The sequence below is a fragment of the Bufo bufo genome, chromosome 3 (genome assembly GCF_905171765.1).
Source record: "Bufo bufo chromosome 3, aBufBuf1.1, whole genome shotgun sequence".
Classification (NCBI taxonomy): domain Eukaryota; kingdom Metazoa; phylum Chordata; class Amphibia; order Anura; family Bufonidae; genus Bufo; species Bufo bufo.
Window position 1 is genome coordinate 36,238,684 of NC_053391.1, and position 21,965 is coordinate 36,260,648.

Here is a 21,965-nt window from a genome sequence, read left to right on the forward strand (position 1 = left end):
CAGCGAACAGGAAATCGCACAACCCATCGGCAAACAGCAATCTACATAAAAACTCCCCTCCCACTGAAAACCCAACAAATGAAAACTCTCTGGATGAATTGGTAATAACCTAAACGCGGCCTCGATATCTGTCTTGGCCAACAAGGCCCCCTGACCAAAACGCCGGACCCACCGTACTGCTGCGTCAAATGAAGCGTATGAAACTGAACACAACTCCTCCGCTATCCCATCATTCACCGCCCCACCCGGCGGAAAGGACAGGTGATGTATTAAACGGAACTTATTGGGCTCCTTTTTTGGCACTAGCCCCAATGGTGATACCCAAAAATCTGGCAACGGCTGACAAGCAAAAGGACCAACAACCCTTCCCGCAGCAACCTCCTTTCCAATCTTCTCAGCCACCACCCCTGGACAACGCAACGCCGAGGCCAGGTTCCGCGGTACGGTACCATCACCAACCAATTGACACGGAATTTTGAAACCCCACTGAAAACCTGCCAGCAACAATGCAGCCGCCTCTCTATTTGGGTACTTCTCTAAATAAGGCACCATCTCTCCCACCTTCACCGGTGTCACCCCTCTTTTGCCCAACCTCGGATCCCTTGCCTCTCCCCCTCTTAAAGCATTTTGACAGACTATGGGAGCCTCCGCAACCGGAGCACTCGTGTCTGAACCGGCACTCGGCCATGAACCGACAGTGGCCTTCATTGTACTGCCAGCAACAGCCCTTCCTCCCAACGCCTTGCCCATCACCGGCCGAGAATCCCCCGGCCCCCCCTCGAAAGGGCATAGACCCCCTTTTGAAGCCGTCATCAACTTCATCCAAAGACTAATGTCTTTATGATCCCATCTAATGCTTGGTCTGACCGCCTTCCTCTGCCTAAACTGCTCATCGTATCTGAGCCACGCCACACCCTCATAAACCCGATGAGCCTCTCCGATGGCATCCATATAACCGAACAACGCCGAGCAATGTTCCGGAGCCTTTTCCCCAACCACACTAGCAAAAATGGCAAACGCTTGGAGCCAATTCTGAAATGTACGCGGAATAAGCCTATACCTCCGTTTTTCCTCCTCCTCCCGCTTACTTTCGTCCGGTTTTCCCCTATCCAGATTAAACTTCTCTAACGGAAGCAGGGAGAATATCTCCACATATTCATCCCGCCATATTTTCTCCTTAACCTCCTGCTTCAGGTGCGCCCCCAACGGACCCTCAAAGCAAACGTAAACTTCACCCTTAGCCGCATCCGCCAACCGCACACCATCACCCAGCATACTCCCTTGATTTGCTGACTCCACCGCTGCCGGTCCCGCAGGCAACCCAGGCTGAGAACCCAAGCGCTCCGCCCCAGCAACCACTCCCGTACTACTGGCACCCTGCAAAGGCTCCCAAACCGTCGCCGGCGACACCGCTCCTCCCTGCCCCAATTTAGTCAATAAAGTCAACATACCAGATAACAGTTCCTGTGCTAACAACGCAGGACCCCCTCCCCCCACCTGACTAGGCACAACATCCCCAATCCCTGCCCCCGCCGCAACAGTTCCCAATGTCCTCTCACCTGGCCGTCCCTGGGAAGAAGACCCAGCAGCCGTCGCTCCTCCACCATATGTCACCGACGGGCCTCCACACGATAATGGCACAGCATCCGGCACCTCTTCCTCTGCTAAGACACCTGCCGCCTGGGGAGGATCCGCTTCAAGCTCTCCTTCCTCCATGCTCCGTCCGGATGATGACCCACCGCTATGGCTCCTAGCGAGGGTGTGGGAACCTGCTTCCTGGTCCCTGCCTCCTTGTCGAACCGCTGAGCCTAAGGACCTCCTGGCCCCGGCCACCGCATTCCCCACTGACCCACATATCGCCATCTCCCCTTCATTTTCTGCCGCTCTACTCCTGCCACACCGCCGCACCGGGGGCGGAAGCACCTCCGGACCCCCAGACAGAGCTCCCTCGTCCTGTCGCCGGCCCTCCGCCAGAGGCCGCGACGCACCACTGCCTCGACTGTTTCCTGCTGCAGCCCTCAGCGCCTGTCCCCTCCTCCCGGCTGAGGCCTCCGGTCGCGCTCCATCTTCATACTCTGATTCGCGCAAGGCCGCAGCGGATTCCCGCCTGACCGCATCTCCTCTCTCCTGCAGGACTCCCCCCGCATCAGCAGGTGAGACCGACGACCTCTGTCTTCCGCTCAGGGGCCAAACACCGCCGCGAGACTCCCTCACGGACCTGGAGGCAGACCCAGCAGATGCCTGAGCCCCCCCCCAGCAGGCCCGGCCCGAGCCGCCACTGACCTCTCGCTGCGCCGAGGTGCCGATCGAGGCGCCGTCACCGCCTCTCTCCTCCGTGGGCCGCGGGAAGGACTACGCACCCGCCTCCTGGTACGAGGGGTCGCCTCAGGGCTAAGCCGCTCCGGAGGGACCGAACGGCGCGTCCTGGTCCTCACTTCCACCGCTCCACTCGTAACAGGAACCGCATTCAAAGCCCCAGACAGGTGATCCTGCAGCCACGCCGTCCCGTGCTGCCGCGCCGCGTCTCTCAAAGCCGCCATCAAAGCCTCCAGGTCCGCCATAACTTCCTCGCTCTCTTCAACTACCCCTAGCCCCTCCCCTCTCTTTCTTTTATAAAGCCCTCCAAACCATACTCCAGCTCCACCCCTTAACTACCTCCCCATCTTGCCATACTCGCAAATCTTAACCCTTACTTTGCCTGGAGTCTCCCCCCCAAGTCAAGACGCATTCCGCTAGGTCTGCGCCCCCGCTACATTGCTATTCTTATAGTCATTGGGGAGGCAGTCCGGCGGCACGGTGACATAGCGGAAGGACGGATCCGACAGGTTGAACAGCCTGTCGGATCCGTCCTGCCGCAAGTGTAAAAGTACAACACAACACAGACAGCAGCTTTTATAGCATTTAGGGCTCGTTCACACAAATGTTTTTTGCGTTCCGTGTACGGGCCGGTTTTTGTGTTCCGTATACGGAACCGTTCATTTCAATGTTTCCAAAAAAAACGGAATGTGTTCCGTATGCATTCCGTTTCCGTATTTCCGTTTTTCTGTTCCGTTGAAAGATAGAACATGGCCTATAATTGCTCGCAAATCACGTTCCGTGGCTCCATTCAAGTCAATTGGTCCGCAAAAAAAAAAACGGAACACATACGGAAACGCATCCGTATGTCTTCCGTATCTGTTCCGTTTTTGCAGAACCATCTATTGAAAATCTTATGCACAGCCCAATTTTTTCTATGTAATTACTGTATACTGTATATGCCATATGGAAAAACGGAATGGAAACGAAACGGAAACACTACTGAAACAAAAAAACGGATCTGCGAAAAACGGCCCGCAAAACAGTGAAAAAGACATAAGGTCGTGTGAACGAGACCTTATTGTAGTGTGACCTACGCAGGATCAGTACACCCTGTGCCGGTAGATGATATAAGGGATAATGTAATGTAATGTATTGTTGAGTGCAAATATTCAAATAGTATATCTACTTTTAACTGTCACACAAACAGTGCTGTTCATATTGGGAAATTTTTTTTTTTATGTAATTACTGTGTACTGTATATGCCATACGGAAAAACGGAACGGAAAAACAGAAACGAAACGGAAACACTACTGAAACAAAAGATGGAAAAATGGATCCGCGAAAAACGGCCCGCAAAACACTGAAAAAGACATACGGTCGTGTGAATGAGCCCTTATTGTAGTGTGACCTACGCAGGATCAGTACGCCCTGTGCCGGTAGATGATATAAGGGATAATGTATTGTTGAGTGCAAATATTCAAATAGTAAATCTACTTTTAACTGTCACACAAACAGCGCTGTTCATATTGGGAAAAAATAAAAATTCGTATAGATATAGCTAATAATCGCACACACGACTTCAAACAAAAACCGTTGTACTCTCGCGAACTTACATAATCATGTGATCGGGTACTCCCGATTTTCAAATGAAAAAACGCGAATTCAATCTTAACATTGGATTTGGACTTTTATGAAAGACGATGACGAATATTCTAAAAAAACGAATACATAGTACGATATCGAATGTATCTGTATTTTAGAATATTCGTCTTAGTTATTTGCCGTCGACACACTACGCCCCGACAAGCGCCCCGAATGCCGGGTGGTTAGAATATACCATCGGATATGAGTTTTCAGTATTTTACTCAGATCCTATGGTGCTAAAAAGACAAATATTATACAATACGAATATATTCGCTATAGTACTATAAATTTGTTCTAACTTAGAATATTCATGAATAGTGTAAAAAACGCTTAACATCGCTAGCGCTCCCACTGGAATCGCGTGAGCGCATAGTGATATCCAATTTAAATCGTAAACCCAAAGCGTCTACTCTAAATAGACCATTGAGAAAATTCAGGTTGCAATGTTGGTTTGTGAACACCAGATGGTGTTATAATTTTACATAAAGTGTAAAATTATAAATCAGTAATGATTCTCATTACTGATTTATAATTTCCTCTTTATGTTGGATAGTTTATGTTATGTGACAAATAGGCAATTACATATGAGAGTGAATCGCGTCTCATAAGGGCTGTATACTAATGCTGACTGCAGTTCCATGCGGCATCTGGTGTTCACAAACCAACATTGCACCCTGAATTTTCTCAATGGTCTATTTAGACGCTCCGGGTTTACGATTTAAATTCGATATCGCTATGCGCTCACGCAATTCCAGTGGGAGCGCTAGCGATGCTGTATCTGTATTTTACTTTTGCTACTAATACAGACCACAAAAGGCTTTAGAACAGAAATCCTCAAAGTGCGGCCCTCCAGCGGTTGCAAAACTACAACTCCCAGCATGCCCGAACAGCCTAAAGGTATCAGCCTACAGCAGGGAATTGTGGGAGTTGTAGTTTTACAACAGCTGGAGGGCCGCAGTTTGAGGATGCCTGCTTTAGAACATATAAGTGCACTGCTGAACGGCAAATATATTTTACTTTTGCCACTAATACACGCCACAAAAGGCTTCAGAACATATAACTGCACCGCTGAACGTCAAATATAATTTTCTTTTGCCACTAATACACGCCAAAAAAGGCTTTAGAGCATATAACTGCACCGCTGAACGGCAAATATATTTTTATTTTGCCACTATTACACGACAAAAAGGGCTTTAGAACATATAAGTGCACCGCTAAACGGCAAATATATTTGACTTTTGCCACTAATACACGACAAAAAGTGATGCAATTTTAGCACTTCACCACACGACGACTAGTAAGCTCTTTGTTTCCCACTAATACAAGCCAAAAAATGCTTTAGAACATATAACTGCATAGGCAAAGCTAAGCAAGGCATGTGAGAGGACGCGCGGCTGCTAAGCTCCTCTGCACCATTAGCAAACTCATCCTGAAGGCAAGCGAATACCTCGCTAAAAAGGCACCATAAACAACCCTTGGACCCCCGTAACCACTCCGGTATAAAGCGGGACCACATACCGGTGGTCATGAAGATGAAAAAAGACGCTAAAGGAGTGGAGAGGGAAATCCAAGATGGCGCCCAAACAGCAACTCCGAGCCGATAGAGCTGTGCAGCTGAGGTACAGAGAGATACTGCTGCGAAGCTAGAGAAATATGCCAGAACATCGGCAGCTCAAGCTGGCAAGGGAACGCTCAAACGGCAAGTACAAGGGCAGGAGGACATAAATACAGAATCTGAAACTGAGAGGGAGGAGTTTGCAGGGGCGCCAATTAATAGTTCTAATAGATATTGTGCCTTGCGAAATGCAGACAATGCTACTGAAACAGAAGAACAAGAATCTGATTCTGATGAACCGACCTTAAAAGATGTCATGCACGCTATTACAAAATGTGGCAAATCATTGAATACCCTTACAGTGCAAGTGGGAGCCATAAAAGAAGATGTAACTATAGTTCGTCATGACTTGAAAAAACTGGCGGAACGCACCACGGCTCTGGAGGAGCGAATAGGAGCAGTGGAAGACGTCATGTCACCCATGAAACGTGATTGTAAAGAATATGCTAGACGGGTAGACGTTATTGCGGCTAAACAGGATGATCTGGAAAATCGCTCCCGACGAAACAATATCAATCTGGTAGGAGTGCCCGAAAAAACTGAAGGGGATAACCCTACGGACTTTTTTGAGACATGGTTAAAAGAAAAATTTGGGGAAGAGACTTTAACACAGTTTTTTGCGGTAGAAAGGGCCCACAGGGTTCCAACTCGTCCGCTTCTGCCAGGTGCACCTCCAAGGCCAGTACTAATGAAAATATTACATTATAAAGATCGGGACATTCTCTTAATAAAAGCCAGAGAAATGCAAGACATCACCATCAATGGACAGAAGGTGGCGCTTTTCCCGTACTTCTCCCAAGAAATACAAAAAAGGAGAGCAAAATTTCAAGACATCAAAAGACGCCTCAGAGCGTTGAATATGTCCTACTCCATAATTTACCCAGCCAAGCTGAGAGTAGTCGCACTGGGGAATGCAACATTCTATGAAGATCCAAAGGATGCGCTGAGATGGTTAGATCGACAAGAACGACAGATGGCGGCAGATAGAAGTTGAAACCATCTGAAATGATAGCGGACATCAATACTGTCTCCGTACACAGTATGACGATATGTATGTAGAGTACAGACCAAAAGTTTTGACACACCTTCTCTTTCAAAGAGTTTTCTTTATTTTCATGACTATGAAAATTGTAGATTCACACTGAAGGCATCAAAACTATGAATTAACACGTGGAATTATATACATAACAAACAAGTGTGAAACAACTGAAAATGTCATATTCTAGGTTCTTCAAAGTAGCCACCTTTTGCTTTGATTACTGCTTTGCACACTCTTGGCATTCTCTTGATGAGCTTCAAGAGGTAGTCCCCTGAAATGGTTTTCACTTCACAGGTGTGGCCTGTCAGGTTTAATAAGTGGGATTTCTTGCCTTATAAATGGGGTTGGGACCATCAGTTGCGTTAAGGAGAAGTCAGGTGGATACACAGCTGATAGTCCTACTGAATAGACTGTTCAGAAAAAAGCAGCTAAGTAAAGAAAAACGAGTGGCCATCATTACTTTAAGAAATGAAGGTCAGTCAGTCAGCCGAAAAATTGGGAAAACTTTGAAAGTAAGGGCTATTTGACCATGAAGGAGAGTGATGGGGTGCTGCACCAGATGACCTGGCCTCCACAGTCACCAGACCTGAACCCAATTGAGATGGTTTGGGGTGAGCTGGACCGCAGAGTGAAGGCAAAAGGGCCAACAAGTGCTAAACATCTCTGGGAACTCCTTCAAGACTGTTGGAAGACCATTTCAGGGGACTACCTCTTGAAGCTCATCAAGAGAATGCCAAGAGTGTGCAAAGCAGTAATCAAAGCAAAAGGTGGCTACTTTGAAGAACCTAGAATATGACATATTTTCAGTTGTTTCACACTTGTTTGTTATGTATATAATTCCACATGTGTTAATTCATAGTTTTGATGCCTTCATAGTCATGAAAAAAAAGAAAACTCTTTGAATGAGAAGGTGTGTCCAAACTTTTGGTCTGTACTGTATGTGAGCATGATTGAAGGGCATATCCGTTATAGTGTAAAAGATGGCATAGGTTGGATGTGTTCAATAGAGATTCAAATACTAGCTGAATCACGTCCATATATGTCTGTCACTAGGTGCAGAGGAACAAGGCAGATGGGCATTGAACATACGTAAAGGTTATATATTGTGAAAATAAGCTAAGTGTTAAAAAGTTATAGGGTTAACAAATTCGCTGGCACCACCTTGTGGCAGAAAAGGTTGAATTACCTATTGGTGCTTGTCCTCAACAGCAGGTGTTGTTTTATCCCATGGGCCAGTTAAACTGTGTTTTAGTGGGGACCTGTTGTGGAGGTTGAAGCACAATAATTGTCTTTTTAGAGGCAAAACAGTTAAGGGGAGTTCTGTTTTATTTGTTCAGAGATTGCAACCATGGTAGTTCAGATAAGAAGTGGTGAAACTGGGATCGAATACTATGCATTAAGGAAACACCTTCTTGAGTTTAGTATCACTGAGTGTTCATACATGATAAATATGTATAAAAAGTATAGGTATAGCAGGGACAATTAGGCTTCTGAGCTAGATTGTCCTCGGTGGGCTGGACACTGCTATCATGCTACTTACTCTACATATGCAAGAGGAGTAAGCATCCTAGTTCACAAAAATATACTGTTTACATGTCTATCCCAAAAAATAGACACAGAAGGAAGATTTATATGTTTGCAATGCATTATCTACACTACCCAATGCATCATAATAGGTCTATATGTGCCACCGCCATATTCCCCACAGGTGATAAGAAGTGTTCTAGACTTTGTTCCAGTTATACTATTGGGAGATTTTAATAGTGTTATACATGCTGACATGGACAGAATGAGTGGGGGTTCACAACCTATAGTAGGCGGAATCACTTCCTTTGGAAAATTAATTCAGGACGTTTTTCTGTTAGATTACTGGAGAATGAAACATCCGCAAACTAAACAGTACTCATGTTATTCTAGTAGTCATAAATCCTGGTCAAGGATAGATCGGATACTGGGTGATGAGAGTATGGGACACTTTATTCAAAGTGTGGAATACTTACCACGCAGAATTTCGGGTCATTCTCCAGTGGTGGCGGCTGTAGCTGACTTCTTGCCCTCCCAACAGAGGGGCAATAAAGTATGGACATTCAACCCTTATTGGCTGCACGTACTGCCAGATATTGGTGGAACTGGGGAAAAACTGAGGGAATCTTTTGTATATAACAGCCCAACAGCCTCTAAATTAGTAGTCTGGGATACGATGAAAGCGTTCTTGAGAGGGCTATTAATAGATGACATTAATTTTAAAAAAAAAAACGGAATCTAGGATTACGGTACAGAAGTTATTGAAGGAAGTAGAGATTTCAGAGGTGGAGTACATTGATACTCCTGACGTGACGCTTGAAAGGAAATGGCAGGAGGCACAACAAAAGTTAAATGACAACCTATTACTAAATGCACAAAATAAAAGGTTTTTCCAAAAACAAACTTACTATGAAGAGGGAGAACAAGCAGGCAAATTGCTAGCAATGATCTCCAAAGCCCAACAACGTACAACATATATAGCTGCCCTTGAAAACAAGGAAGGGGACATTCATACATCACCAGAGCAAATACTCAAAATCATGCACTCATTTTATTCTCCTCTATATGAAGCTAAGATGTGTGCATCAGAGATTCCTTCAACCATTACACATAAACACCCTCTCTGAGGAACAAAGAATTATGTTGGATGGCCCTATTACGATAAAGGAAATGGAAATAGCCTTGAGTGATATGTCTACTAATAAAGCCCCAGGGAAAGATGGAATACCGGCAGAAATATATAAAACATATGCTTCCATACTTTTACCCTAGTTATTGGAAGTATGCAAGGAAGCTAAAGAATCAGGTAGATTACCGCCATCTATGAATGAGGCCATAATTGTGTTATTACCAAAGCCAGGTAAATGTAACGGGGTTCCGAAGGTGCACTCGGTCCCCCATTACCCGCAGACCTGTTGCTTAGCTTTGGGAATGAGGATCTGTGTTTGACCTCATTCCCAGGGCGGCGTTACTAGCTGGGTGGCTCCCTGCTCCTAAGTCTGCCTTGAGCGCCGAGCTGATCACTCGGTGCTCGACTGGTTGGTCTGTCGGTCATGTGACGCTGGCCACGTCACATGACCCTCACTCCCCACTATAAATACAGGCAGCCTGCTGGCCACAGGTTGCCTGTTAATTTAGGTTCCACCTGTGATTTGGTCTTTCCTGGCGTACTTACCTCCTGCTGAATTCCTGACGATCCTCTGCCTGCTCCTTGTGTACTTTGCTGCTCTCCTGGTATTTATGACACCGGCTTCTCCTGACAATTCTCTGCTTGCTCTCTTTGTACTTTGTAGCTTTCCTGGTATTGACTCGGTCCGTTCACGTCCTGTTGTTTGTCTGTCTGTCATCCCTGCACTTATTCCAAGTTAGGGATTGCCGTCCAGTTGTCCCCTGTCATTAGGACTCGCGAGGCAAGTAGGCAGGGCCAGGGGTAAGGGTGGAGCGCAGTGGTCACTTCCCTTCCCCCTGTGTGTGTGTGTACGCGACCGTTACAGTAAAGATGTTTTGGAAGCAGACTCCTACAGACCCATATCTTTACTTCCGGGGGATGTGAAGATATTAGCAAAAGTAAATGTAACAATGGAAAAATGGGCGAGCACTCATACACTTGGCAACCAAATTGACATATGCAGAAAATATTTATTGTTAAATCCCCATAAAATTCAAGTAATAAAAATAATAAAAACAGTGTATTATAGCAATGACATACAAAAACTACAATCACATAAACTATAGTAGATATAATAGTATAGTCGATATTGTATTGAATGCTAAAATATATCATAATAAAATATTCGATACTAGTCTATAGTCGATAAATTCACTGATATAAATCACACACCAAAAACTTCAAGTATTGTCCAGGTCTTATATATGCTGTTATTGTGAAGGGGGAGGTAATTCCTCTGTGAATCTATCTCAGATTGGGAAAATGAGTGTCACTTTAAATATTGTAGGTGTATTTCCCCTGGGAACGTAATGTATTCATAAAATGTCCACAGGAATCCTGATAATGTTGGAATAAAAAGTCTCTTATGGTATTTCCTTTTAAAGTCGAGGTAAACTTTAAATCGGTATTTGGCTTACCGTCTGGTGTCTGCTGTCTCCCTGTTGCTTGAGTGGAGCTTTAAATGTCTGCCGGCTTATTTGATTGCTCCTTCCAGCAAGCTGGTTCAAATTTCGCGGGAGTTGACACTCTGTTCCGCAATTTCCTTCGGTACAGCTTTTCGACGATAAAAGTAGTTGTTACTTTACTGTAAAAAAATTTTCTTTCTCTGTATGGCCATACAGTTTTATCGGAGGCTTCTCAATACAGGTACATCACTTGTTTCACCATACGCGTTTCGGGTAGATTCGCTCTCCCTTCCTCAGTGGTCAAGTGTCTGCCTGCCTGGCCCCATTTTTATCCATTCCTTAATTACTTCCCAACTCTCAAACACCTGCTGTTCATGCTGTTCCCAATTGGTCAGGAAATCCTCCCACATAATCAGGGGATAATTCTATACAGCATTGAATTTTTTTTATTTTTTTTTCTACTTGCAGTTTCCATGCGTTTTTTTGGGGACACATGCGTTTTTTTGCCTAGATGTACCAATTGGTGTGATATACTGATGTATGAAATATAAACTTAATATCTAATTGCTAACACTTGGCCATACAGAGGCCATACAGAGAAAGAAAAATTTTTTACAGTAAAAGAATAACTACTTTTATCGTCGAAAAGCTGTACCGAAGGAAATTGCGGAACAGAGTGTCAACTCCTGCAATCTTTGGAACTCCCGTGAAATTTGAACCAGCTTGTTGGAAGGAGCGATCAAACAAACCAGCAGACATTTAAAGCTCCACTCAAGCAACAGGGAGACAGCAGATATAAGCAAAACACCGATTTAAAGTTTACCTCGACTTTAAAAGGAAATACCATAAGAGACTTTTTATTCCAACATTATCAGGATTCCTGTGGACATTTTATGAATACATTACGTTCCCAGGGGAAATACACCTACAATATTTAAAGCGACACTCATTTTCCCAATCTGAGATAGATTCACAGAGGAATTACGTGATATGTCTGATATATAAGACCTGGACAATACTTGAAGTTTTTGGTGTGTGATTTATATCAGTGAATTTATCGACTATAGACTAGTATCGAATATTTTATTATCATATATTTTAGCATTCAATACAATATCGACTATACTATTATATCTACTATAGTATATGCGATTGTAGTTTTTGTATGTCATTGCTATAATACACTGTTTTTATTTTTTTTATTACTTGAATTTTATGGGGATTTAACAATAAATATTTTCTGCATATGTCAATTTGGTTGCCAAGTGTATGAGTGCTCGCCCATTTTTCCATTGTTACATTTACTTTTTAACAGAGGGTGGGGTGATTCCCTCTATATGAGCTTGCAGCACCACACCGTAACTACTAAGGACTGAGCCACTACAACCCACTACTATTAGCAAAAGTGCTGACAAACCGTTTAAATATGCTAATAACATCTCTTATCCACACTGACTTCATGCCAAATATGTCAACATCGGTAAATATCAGCCGATTGTATTTAAATATTCATGCGAGTCAGGATCAGACCTCGAGTGCGGCGGTCGCATCTCTAGATGCAGCCAAAGCATTCGATAGTGTGGAATGGAATTAGCTATGGTCAGTACTCAGGATAATGTGATTTGGCCCTTTGTTCATAAAATGGGTCCAATTATTATATACATACCCCAGGGCATCGGTGAGAGTGAATGGTAATCTTTCAGATTTGTTTCAAACATATAGGGGAACAAGACAGGGATGTCCACTGTCGCCGCTATTATTTGCAATGGCAGTGGAGCCTTTGGCTGAAGCTCTGAGAACTGCAGGATCAGTGAAGGGTTTTCAATGTGGAAATCACACTAACAAGGGTCACATTAAATGCGGATGACTTATTTTTATTTTTAGAGGAATGGGAAACATCTCTTCCAGAAGCTATTAAAGTTTTTAATGATTTTGGCAAGTTGTCTGGACTGACAATAAATTGGTCAAAATCTGTCGTAATGCCTCTGCCTAACAAGGGAAATTTAACTCTGATAGTTGAGATGGATCTCAGAGTTGTCACATCGTTCAAATATTTGGGGGTGAGAATATCGGCTGATACGCAGGAATTTGAAGAACTAAATCTGATACCGTTACCTGATCGGTTTAGAAATAAAATACAGGTGTGGACCAAGTTACCTCTTACTGTGATTGGCAGAGCAAATCTTATCAAAATGATTCTCATGCCTCAGCTGCTACATCTCATTCACAATGCACCAACATGGATTCCACTTAAGTTCTTCTATAGGGTTAACGCGATCTTTAGAGATCTAATATGGGAAAAAAGGCATAAAACTATCTACATTACAGAGACCCAAAACACAAGGAGGATTAGCCGTACCAGACCCTTGGGTATACTATATTAATTCTCTAATAACACTCTAAAAGAATTTGCACAAATACAAAAGGAGTTTAATATACCGCACAAGTTTTTTTATTTATATCTACAACTTAGACATGCTATACAAACTCAAGAAAAACAAGAGAGCATTACTCCGACACCAAAACACAGCATTATAGATCTTACAGTAGCTCATGGAAGCACAAATGGGGTAATATCTCTCCATTATAAAAACCCTCCTAGAAATGCAACACAAAAATAGGCCATTGGGATTATATGAAAAATGGAAGACTGATATTGGAGACCTGACTTAAGAAATATGGGATGAAGTATTGCAAAGTTTTCAAATACTGGTGGTGAGCGAGGCACAAAGGGTGTCGCAATTATATTTGATGCGTAGGGTATACCGAACCCCCGTTGTGGTAGGACCTACTGGTTATCTAAGGTGCCGCCGTGCACCCATTTATTATTATTTTTTGCATTTAAAGGTGCCGCCGTGCACCAAGCACACTCGTATCCCTGGTGCCATCATGCACTTTTTCTTTACCTTTCATCATAGCATCTAGGGACATATTCTAATCTTGTATATATTAAAAGTTATGTTTTAACCTAAAATCACCATTACCACTTTGTTTACATACTTTTCACTGGACTGACACATTACCACCAACGCTGCAAGAACTAATAAATAGGATGCCCCTCTTCTGATATGTGTTTATCAGAAGAGGGGCTCTATTAAAACGTTCAAGGTAATATGGTTCTCGTGGATAAAACACTATAATATTACTTAAAAACATAAAAGTGAGATAAAGCAATAATATTGAAAACAAGACTAGACACTGAGGAAGGGAAGTATGGATGCTTACAGTAAGACTGGGGTGAGAAACGTGGTTTTCCGAGGCTGAACAAAGTCGTACCAGAGAAATGTGATTGGATGAGATGTGCATAAGGGGGTGTGAAGCTAATGTATAGTGATAAGGGAATTACCGTGGAGCATCATTACTGGACTTTAAAAGGTTGCAAGACTGAAAGGGGAGGGGAAGGAGGGGGAGGGAGAGGGTGGAAGGGAGGGCGGGGATGGGTGGAGGGTTATGTTAATGCAATATTAAATGTTTTTTAAAAAATCTTTAATAAAAATTATCTGATCAAAAAAAAAAACATATAACTGCACCGCACAAGGGCAAATAAGACATAAAAATATTTCCTAGTAATAAACCCTGCTAATGGCTGTATAAAACAGCACTTGCACCCCAATAACAAGAACGGTTTGCTGGAATTACAGAGCTGTATAATGGCAAATTGGGTCCCCAGTCAGTGCAGCAAGGTGTAATAGGATTGTTCCTATTACCCAGGCTGTAACTTCCCCTACTGAACCCTGTTCTACATAAATGCTGTGGAATGATTTCTCCCTATCCTTTCCCTACACCTTGAATAATTTTTCCCTGAACTTGTAAATAGTTTTTTTAAGCACAATAAAGTCTTTCCTAGCACTGTCCCTAGCGCCTGCTGACGTCTCTCCCTGCACTAAATACACTGGAAAATGGCAGAATCCAAGATGGCTGAGGCTATTTATAGGGCTGTGACATCACAGGGCTTGCTGGCTGCTGATTGGCTGCATGCATGGCATTATGGGTGATCCCGCCTTCCCAGAGTTCCTTGCTCCATGTCCTCACACGTGCAGCAGCCATTTATTTTTATTTTTTTTATCAGATAATTTTTTCTCAATGTACATAAACAAAAAAAAGAGAGAAAACATCCCATCAGGAAATACATGAATGGGTGCATCCATTTCTATTTGGCATTTAGGAAATTATCAAGGCATTTTCATGTATCACATCCAACTTTCGATAGCCAAATTGCAAATCACAGGAAAATACACATTCATCTGTAGTACAAAATAACATTGCATTAAATTAATATGTATTTTGACCTGTGTTAAATGTCTTTGTGTGACTTGTGTCAATCATGTGTGTTTTTTGTGATTTTCTAATAAAATTATGCTATTTTTGGATTACGTTGGTACCATTAGTGTTTTTTGTACTATATTGACCCACTCCTTCTGGTCGGTTTTCATGCTATAATCAGGGGTGGGCCCTCAACTTGTTTTGGGCTATATATAGGTTCCCTATATTGTCATAGTGCCATTTGTCCCATATTTTGGTATACTTGGCCAAGCATTGCCTTTTAGTATACAGTGAGGAACAGAAGTATTTGAACACCCTGCAATTTTGCAAGTTCTCTGGCCTGGCCTGGAAGAGCAGACACTGCACCCCCAGACGTGAATTACGGTTTTAATGTCCAGTATTCCCAACACACATGCCCTTGGACCAGGCGGGACCGCAATATGATATGTGTCTTTAATACAAGTGAGCACGCCTGTCCAAAGAGTCCTAAGCTCCGTAGACTCCCACAACGTGTATCAGGATCGCTGGACTCTCCCCACATCTAGGGCAGGAGGCATCATTCCTAACCCCGATCTTGAACAAAAAGGATGGAGTCCAATACACCCGGTGAACAAGAAACAATTGGAACATACGCTGGCCCTCACATAATGACAGCTGAGGGGTCAGTGCCAATACTGCTTTCCGTTGTTCCTCTGAGATAGAACCAACCTCCCATTTTTGTTTGACCACTAAGGAATCATGTTTCACAGATTTCACAAACAAGTTCCTATATATGGATGATATTAATCCACTCGAGGAGTCACTGGTTAGAATCTGTTGTAGCAATGGGACTTCGGTACATGTAAGCGACATTAACTTTACCTGAGCCTGGAATGCGTGTCGTAACTGCAGATATTGATAAAAGGCAGTATGGGAGAGGGCAAACTCATCCCTGAATTGTTCAAATGATTTAAACACACCATCTCTTTGCAGCTGACACAAAAACCTCACACCTTTTCTTTCCCAAGGGGAGAACCCTTCCAGGTGAAATATTTCATATAGCTGAGGATTTCTCCATAGAGGAGTGGCCTGAGTGAAGCCCAGTATCGACAGCAAATCACGACACCTTTGCCAAACCTTATATATCAATTTAAGTGTAGTATATTCCAATAACTTATCGAAGAGACCGCTATGTTCCAAAAGGACTACAGGGGAGTCACTCTCTATGATGTGCACTATCAACCACGCTGATGCACTATCTCCAGGAGTTCTCCCCCAACCCCTCAGCTGTTGCATCTGCGAGGAAATAAGGTAAGGTTTCCAATCGGATCCTGGCCCATATCAGGCTTCTAAACAGCCTTTGTATTCTAAAAAAGATCCGTTGTGGAATCCACACAGGGGAGTTATGTAGAACATACAACATACATAAGCTTTGGCATAAGAACCATTTTAAGGAGATTACTTTTACCTATTTCAGACATTGGTAGTTTACACCACGCATTGACTTTTTCAGACGGACTTGTCCAAATTTATGCAGAGACCAGACCTGTCTCCAAAGTACTGTATAAGGGACATTATGGGGCCCAAACACTCCTCCACATCACCCATATATATAAGCATGTCATCTGCATAAAGGGACACGCGTTCCTCTCTGGCTCCCATGGGGAATCCCACTATTCTATCCGAAGACCGGAGTAAGCATGCAAGTGGCTCAATTGCAATGGCAAATAGAAGGGGGGATAGCGGGCATCCCTGTCGGGTGCCCCGTCCCAGTTCAAAGACTTATGATGTACCACCATTAGCTCTGATCCTAGCTTTGGGGCCACAATATAATAGTTGGACCCAGGATAGATAGGTGTTCCCAAATCCCATGACTCGCAGCACCTCTCAAAAATATTTCCATTCGACACTATCAAAGGCTTTGACAGCATCTAGGGATAATATAGCCCGAACTCCTGCCGATTCTGACCGCCGCTGAATATTAAGAAATAGCCGTCTAAGGTTAATCTAGGTGGATTTATCAGGCATAAAACCCGCCTGGTCACTATGTATAATGGTTGAGATAACTGCTTGTAACCTATTCGCTCGGATCTTTGCCAGTATCTTAATATCAGAAGTTAGTAAGGAGATCGGCCTATACGACTCGGGGAGAGTCGGGTCCTTCCCAGGCTTTGGCAGTACGACTATTATTGCCTATTTCATAGAAGCGGGTAGTTCACCTTTTTGAAGGGAGTCCTTAAATACAGATAACAGCTATGTGTCACGGCGGGCGTGCACTCAGTCTAACAGATAACGCACCAACCAGGCTCTAGGCGAGAGACAGGGGAAGGGTCACCTCCTAACTAATCCCTGACCTCTTTCCCTGCACTGCTCAGCCCACCTACAGACCTTTAAGGTAGGTATGAGGTGTCCCCGTGCCTGGGCTGACAAAACCCTGAATTCCCTGAGATGGTGAAGTAGGGAAATAGGAGCAGCCTGCTCGCACAGAACCTGGATGGGATAGATGACACAAAACAACCAAACTTGAAATAACACTTATCTTCCTGAGCTGGAGCAGACAGCCAACCTTCCTTCCTAGCTTCCAGGACCACAATGATTAGTATAATCCACCCAGAGCATTGGACTGGTGTACTATTTAAACTAATGACCCCACCCAGTGCACTTGATGAGAGGCGGATCCAGCACGGCTCCAAAACAAATACTAAACTCGTGCTGCTATCCTGGCCGACCTCCGCACATCGTCAGAGTGGGGCATGACACTATGACTATAGTAGAGTGCTATATTTTTTTTAAAGAACTCCGCCGGTAAACCATCCAACCCGGGGGCTTTTTCATTCAGGAATGATTTAATCGCTACCTCTAATTCTTTCAATGAAATAGGTTGATCTAAATAGACCGCATGTTCCACTGAAAGGTGCGGAGTGGGGATCCCGGTAAGGTAGTCCGTGATATTTTGGGAACCCGCTGCTAACTGGAACTGATATAACCTTTTGTAGTATGTATGGAATACCGCCAAAATATCCGTATCTGTCGTAACCAGAGATCCATCAGGACCCTGGATGGATAACATTTTTGATGGTCCATCCAGTGCCCGAACGACCCTGGCCAGTAGTCTGCCAGAACTCTCTCCCGCCTCAATATATTTTTTCTTAAGGTGCAGCAGCCATTTTTCGGGAAAAATTCGGATTGAATTCCACTTCGTCAACTTCGATTCGCTCATCTCTAACCACAACATTGGGATACATTGGAAGGGTGGGGGCTGATAGAAAAAGAAAAACTATTCGGCAGTGGTTTTGGGATCACAGTGCAGTATAAATGTCAGGTTAACTTAATTCTGTGAGTCCCTAGGATTATAGCAATACCAAATTTAAATAGTTTTTTTATACCATTATACTACTTTTACACATTTTGTAGGGGAGGGAGAAAAAAAACAGCAATATGCAGCAATATCAGCTATATCTCAAGTATATATCACCGCTCCTTTCAGTACAAAGATGGCTGGACCACTTCATATAACAATCAACTACCTTTTTTGTCACCCCTACTTCCTCATAGATTGTAAGCTCTTGTGAGCAGGGCCCTCACTCCCAGTGTTTCAGTTGAATATTAGGCGGTAATTTTGTGATGTCTTTTGTTTTGTACATGAACCCTCTGAATCGTAAAGTGCTGCAGAATATGGTGGCGCTATATAAATAAAGAGTATTATTATATTAAATATGTGTATTGTTGTATTTGTTTTTGTAGATTTTTTAATTAAAACATTTTTAATTAGCAATGTTTGTGTTTTTTGAGAAAAATTTTAATATATATTTTTTTACTTTTTTAGCCCACCAAGGAACATGACGAGGCAATAATTCTATATTACTGCATACTATGCCTGTCAGTGTAATGCTAACAGGCATCCTATTATGGTCTAATAGGAATTCAAGAATACCAGTCCTGAGGGTCTTCATTTGGCCTTCGTCTCCCATGAAAATGTATCAACTCAATGGGGTGACGGGGGAGCCTCCTCCCTCTGTCTAGCCTCTTAGATGGCATGGTCATTATTAACCACAGCAAATGAAATTAAGTGGGTAGGATCCTGGCCAGTGCAGTAGACGGACAGCTGACACCCGCTAAAGATGGTGTGGGAGTAGTTCCAGCACCCTTTCCTTCCCAGTGTCATATACTTAGGGCACTAGTTTCTTACCTAACAAGCACCAGTGCCATAAATGTACAGAAGATGGTGCCATGGGGTTAATGAGATTTCCGAGTTAAATGACTTTAAAGTTTTATTCTTTATAGTAATGTGTTTACCTTGCAAAAGTAAACACGCCCTCTTTATATCTGTGCTTTTATAAATCATGACCAATTTCCCAGTGTACACACTGTATTAATATTATCTCACATGTTACATGCCAACGTAGACGGCGTCATTATTTATTCAACAAGAAAACATGCCAAAATCAATACTCCATTCAGAGGTTTGAGAGATGTAGTATGCCCAAAAGCTTGCGGGGGCAGAGGTGTAACGTAACTTGGCTCTAATAAACACAAAGCCCTCTGCTTAGTATGTGCCATGTCATAGAATGTGTGTGTCAGCAGATAAGAACCATTTGGCCCATCTAGTCTGCCCAATATTCTGAACACTGATGTCTTACTTGAACCCGCTCAGACATCAGGGCCCAAAAGCAGATATTTACCCCCCAAATGATAGCAACAAGCTCGACCTGTTGGACGGATTTCTCTGAGATCCACATCCTGACAAATTTATGAAGTTATAGAAGGATATGTCAAGGATAATACATGTTTTAAGGCTTTAATAAGATATATGAAGGTCTCATGCAGGCAACACTTATATATAAGACCCCTGAGGGACTGGAAGTGATCCGTGTTATTTAGCGAGCCCTGAGATGCCAGTCCAGAGGATGAGATTGATTGTGGTCCTGATCAGATGTTATCTTGTGGTTTGCTCCCTCAGGCCATTGCTCTCTGAGATCGAGAGGCTTGATGATAATATGGCCTGGTGGTTACTCAAGGTGATGGGTGTCTGAGCTGTAGTCCAATATAACAATCTAATAACAACAAGGACAGGTACACTCTGCGATCTTCCTAAGCCCTCAAACTGATGTTAACATTGAGAGATTAGCAAACATGTCCTACCAGGAAGACATGTCTGAGCCTGATGACCGCGCCAAGGTTTCTCAAGTAGCTCGGGTCCTAAAACTCACCTACCTGAGCCGTATGGGCAATACCAGGGGCCAGTGGGTGAATTACAGGAGTGTGAGGTCCGACTCACTGACAACTCACCAGTTAACTCCAGCATCTACCATGCTAGCAATGGGAGGAGGGAGGAGTCTGTGAGTCCCACTCAAGACTAGCTGGTATCGCCCAGGCTTCACAGGTGCACCTAAATGTAGCCTGTGGATGGAAAACAGGCACATTTAAATTGGAGTTTATACACCTCCATATACAAGCAAACTAACAACAATAGCATGGTGTTAAACAGGCAAGAAGTGCTCATACCCATATGCAGTTGTGCATACAGTGGGGGAAATAATTATTTGACCCCTCACTGATTTTGTAAGTTTGTCCAATGACAAAGAAATGAAAAGTCTCAGAACAGTATTATTTCAATGGTAGGTTTATTGTAACAGTGGCAGATAGCACATCAAAAGGAAAATCGAAAAAATAACTTTAAATAAAAGATAGCAACTGATTTGCATTTCATTGAGTGAAATAAGTATTTGAACCCCTACCAACCATTAAGAGTTCTGGCTCCCACAGAGTGGTTAGACACTTCTACTCAATTAGTCACCCTCATTAAGGACACCTGTCTTAACTAGTCACCTGTATAAAAGACACCTGTCCACAGAATCAATCAATCAAGCAGACTCCAAACTCTCCAACATGGGAAAGACCAAAGAGCTGTCCAAGGATGTCAGAGACAAAATTGTAGACCTGCACAAGGCTGGAATGGGCTGCAAAACCATTAGCAAGAAGCTGGGAGAGAAGGTGACAACTGTTGGTGCGATTGTTCGAAAATGGAAGGAGCACAAAATGACCATCAATCGACCTCGCTCTGGGGCTCCACGCAAGATCTCACCTCGTGGGGTGTCAATGGTTCTGAGAAAGGTGAAAAAGCATCCTAGAACTACACGGGAGGAGTTAGTTAATGACCTCAAATTAGCAGGGACCACAGTCACCAAGAAAACCATTGGAAACACATTACACCGCAATGGATTAAAATCCTGCAGGGCTCGCAAGGTCCCCCTGCTCAGGAAGGCACATGTGCAGGCCCGTCTGAAGTTTGCCAATGAACACCTGAATGATTCAGAGAGTGACTAGGAGAAGGTGCTGTGGTCTGATGAGACCAAAATAGAGCTCTTTGGCATTAACTCAACTCGCTGTGTTTGGAGGAAGAAAAATGCTGCCTATGACCCCCAAAACACCGTCCCCACCGTCAAGCATGGGGGTGGAAACATTTTGCTTTGGGGGTGTTTTTCTGCTAAGGGCACAGGACAACTTATTCGCATAAACGGGAAAATGGACGGAGCCATGTATCGTGAAATCCTGAGCGACAACCTCCTTCCCTCTGCCAGGAAACTGAAAATGGGTCGTGGATGGGTGTTCCAGCACGACAATGACCCAAAACATACAGCAAAGGCAACAAAGGAGTGGCTCAAGAAGAAGCACATTAAGGTCATGGAGTGGCCTAGTCAGTCTCCGGACCTTAATCCAATCGAAAACCTATGGAGGGAGCTCAAGCTCAGAGTTGCACAGAGACAGCCTCGAAACCTTAGGGATTTAGAGATGATCTGCAAAGAGGAGTGGACCAACATTCCTCCTAAAATGTGCGCAAACTTGGTCATCAATTACAAGAAACGTTTGACCTCTGTGCTTGCAAACCAGGGTTTTTCCACCAAGTATTAAGTCTTTTTTTGTTAGAGGGTTCAAATACTTATTTCACTCAATGAAATGCAAATCAGTTGCTATCTTTTATTTAAAGTTATTTTTTCGATTTTCCTTTTGATGTGCTATCTGCCACTG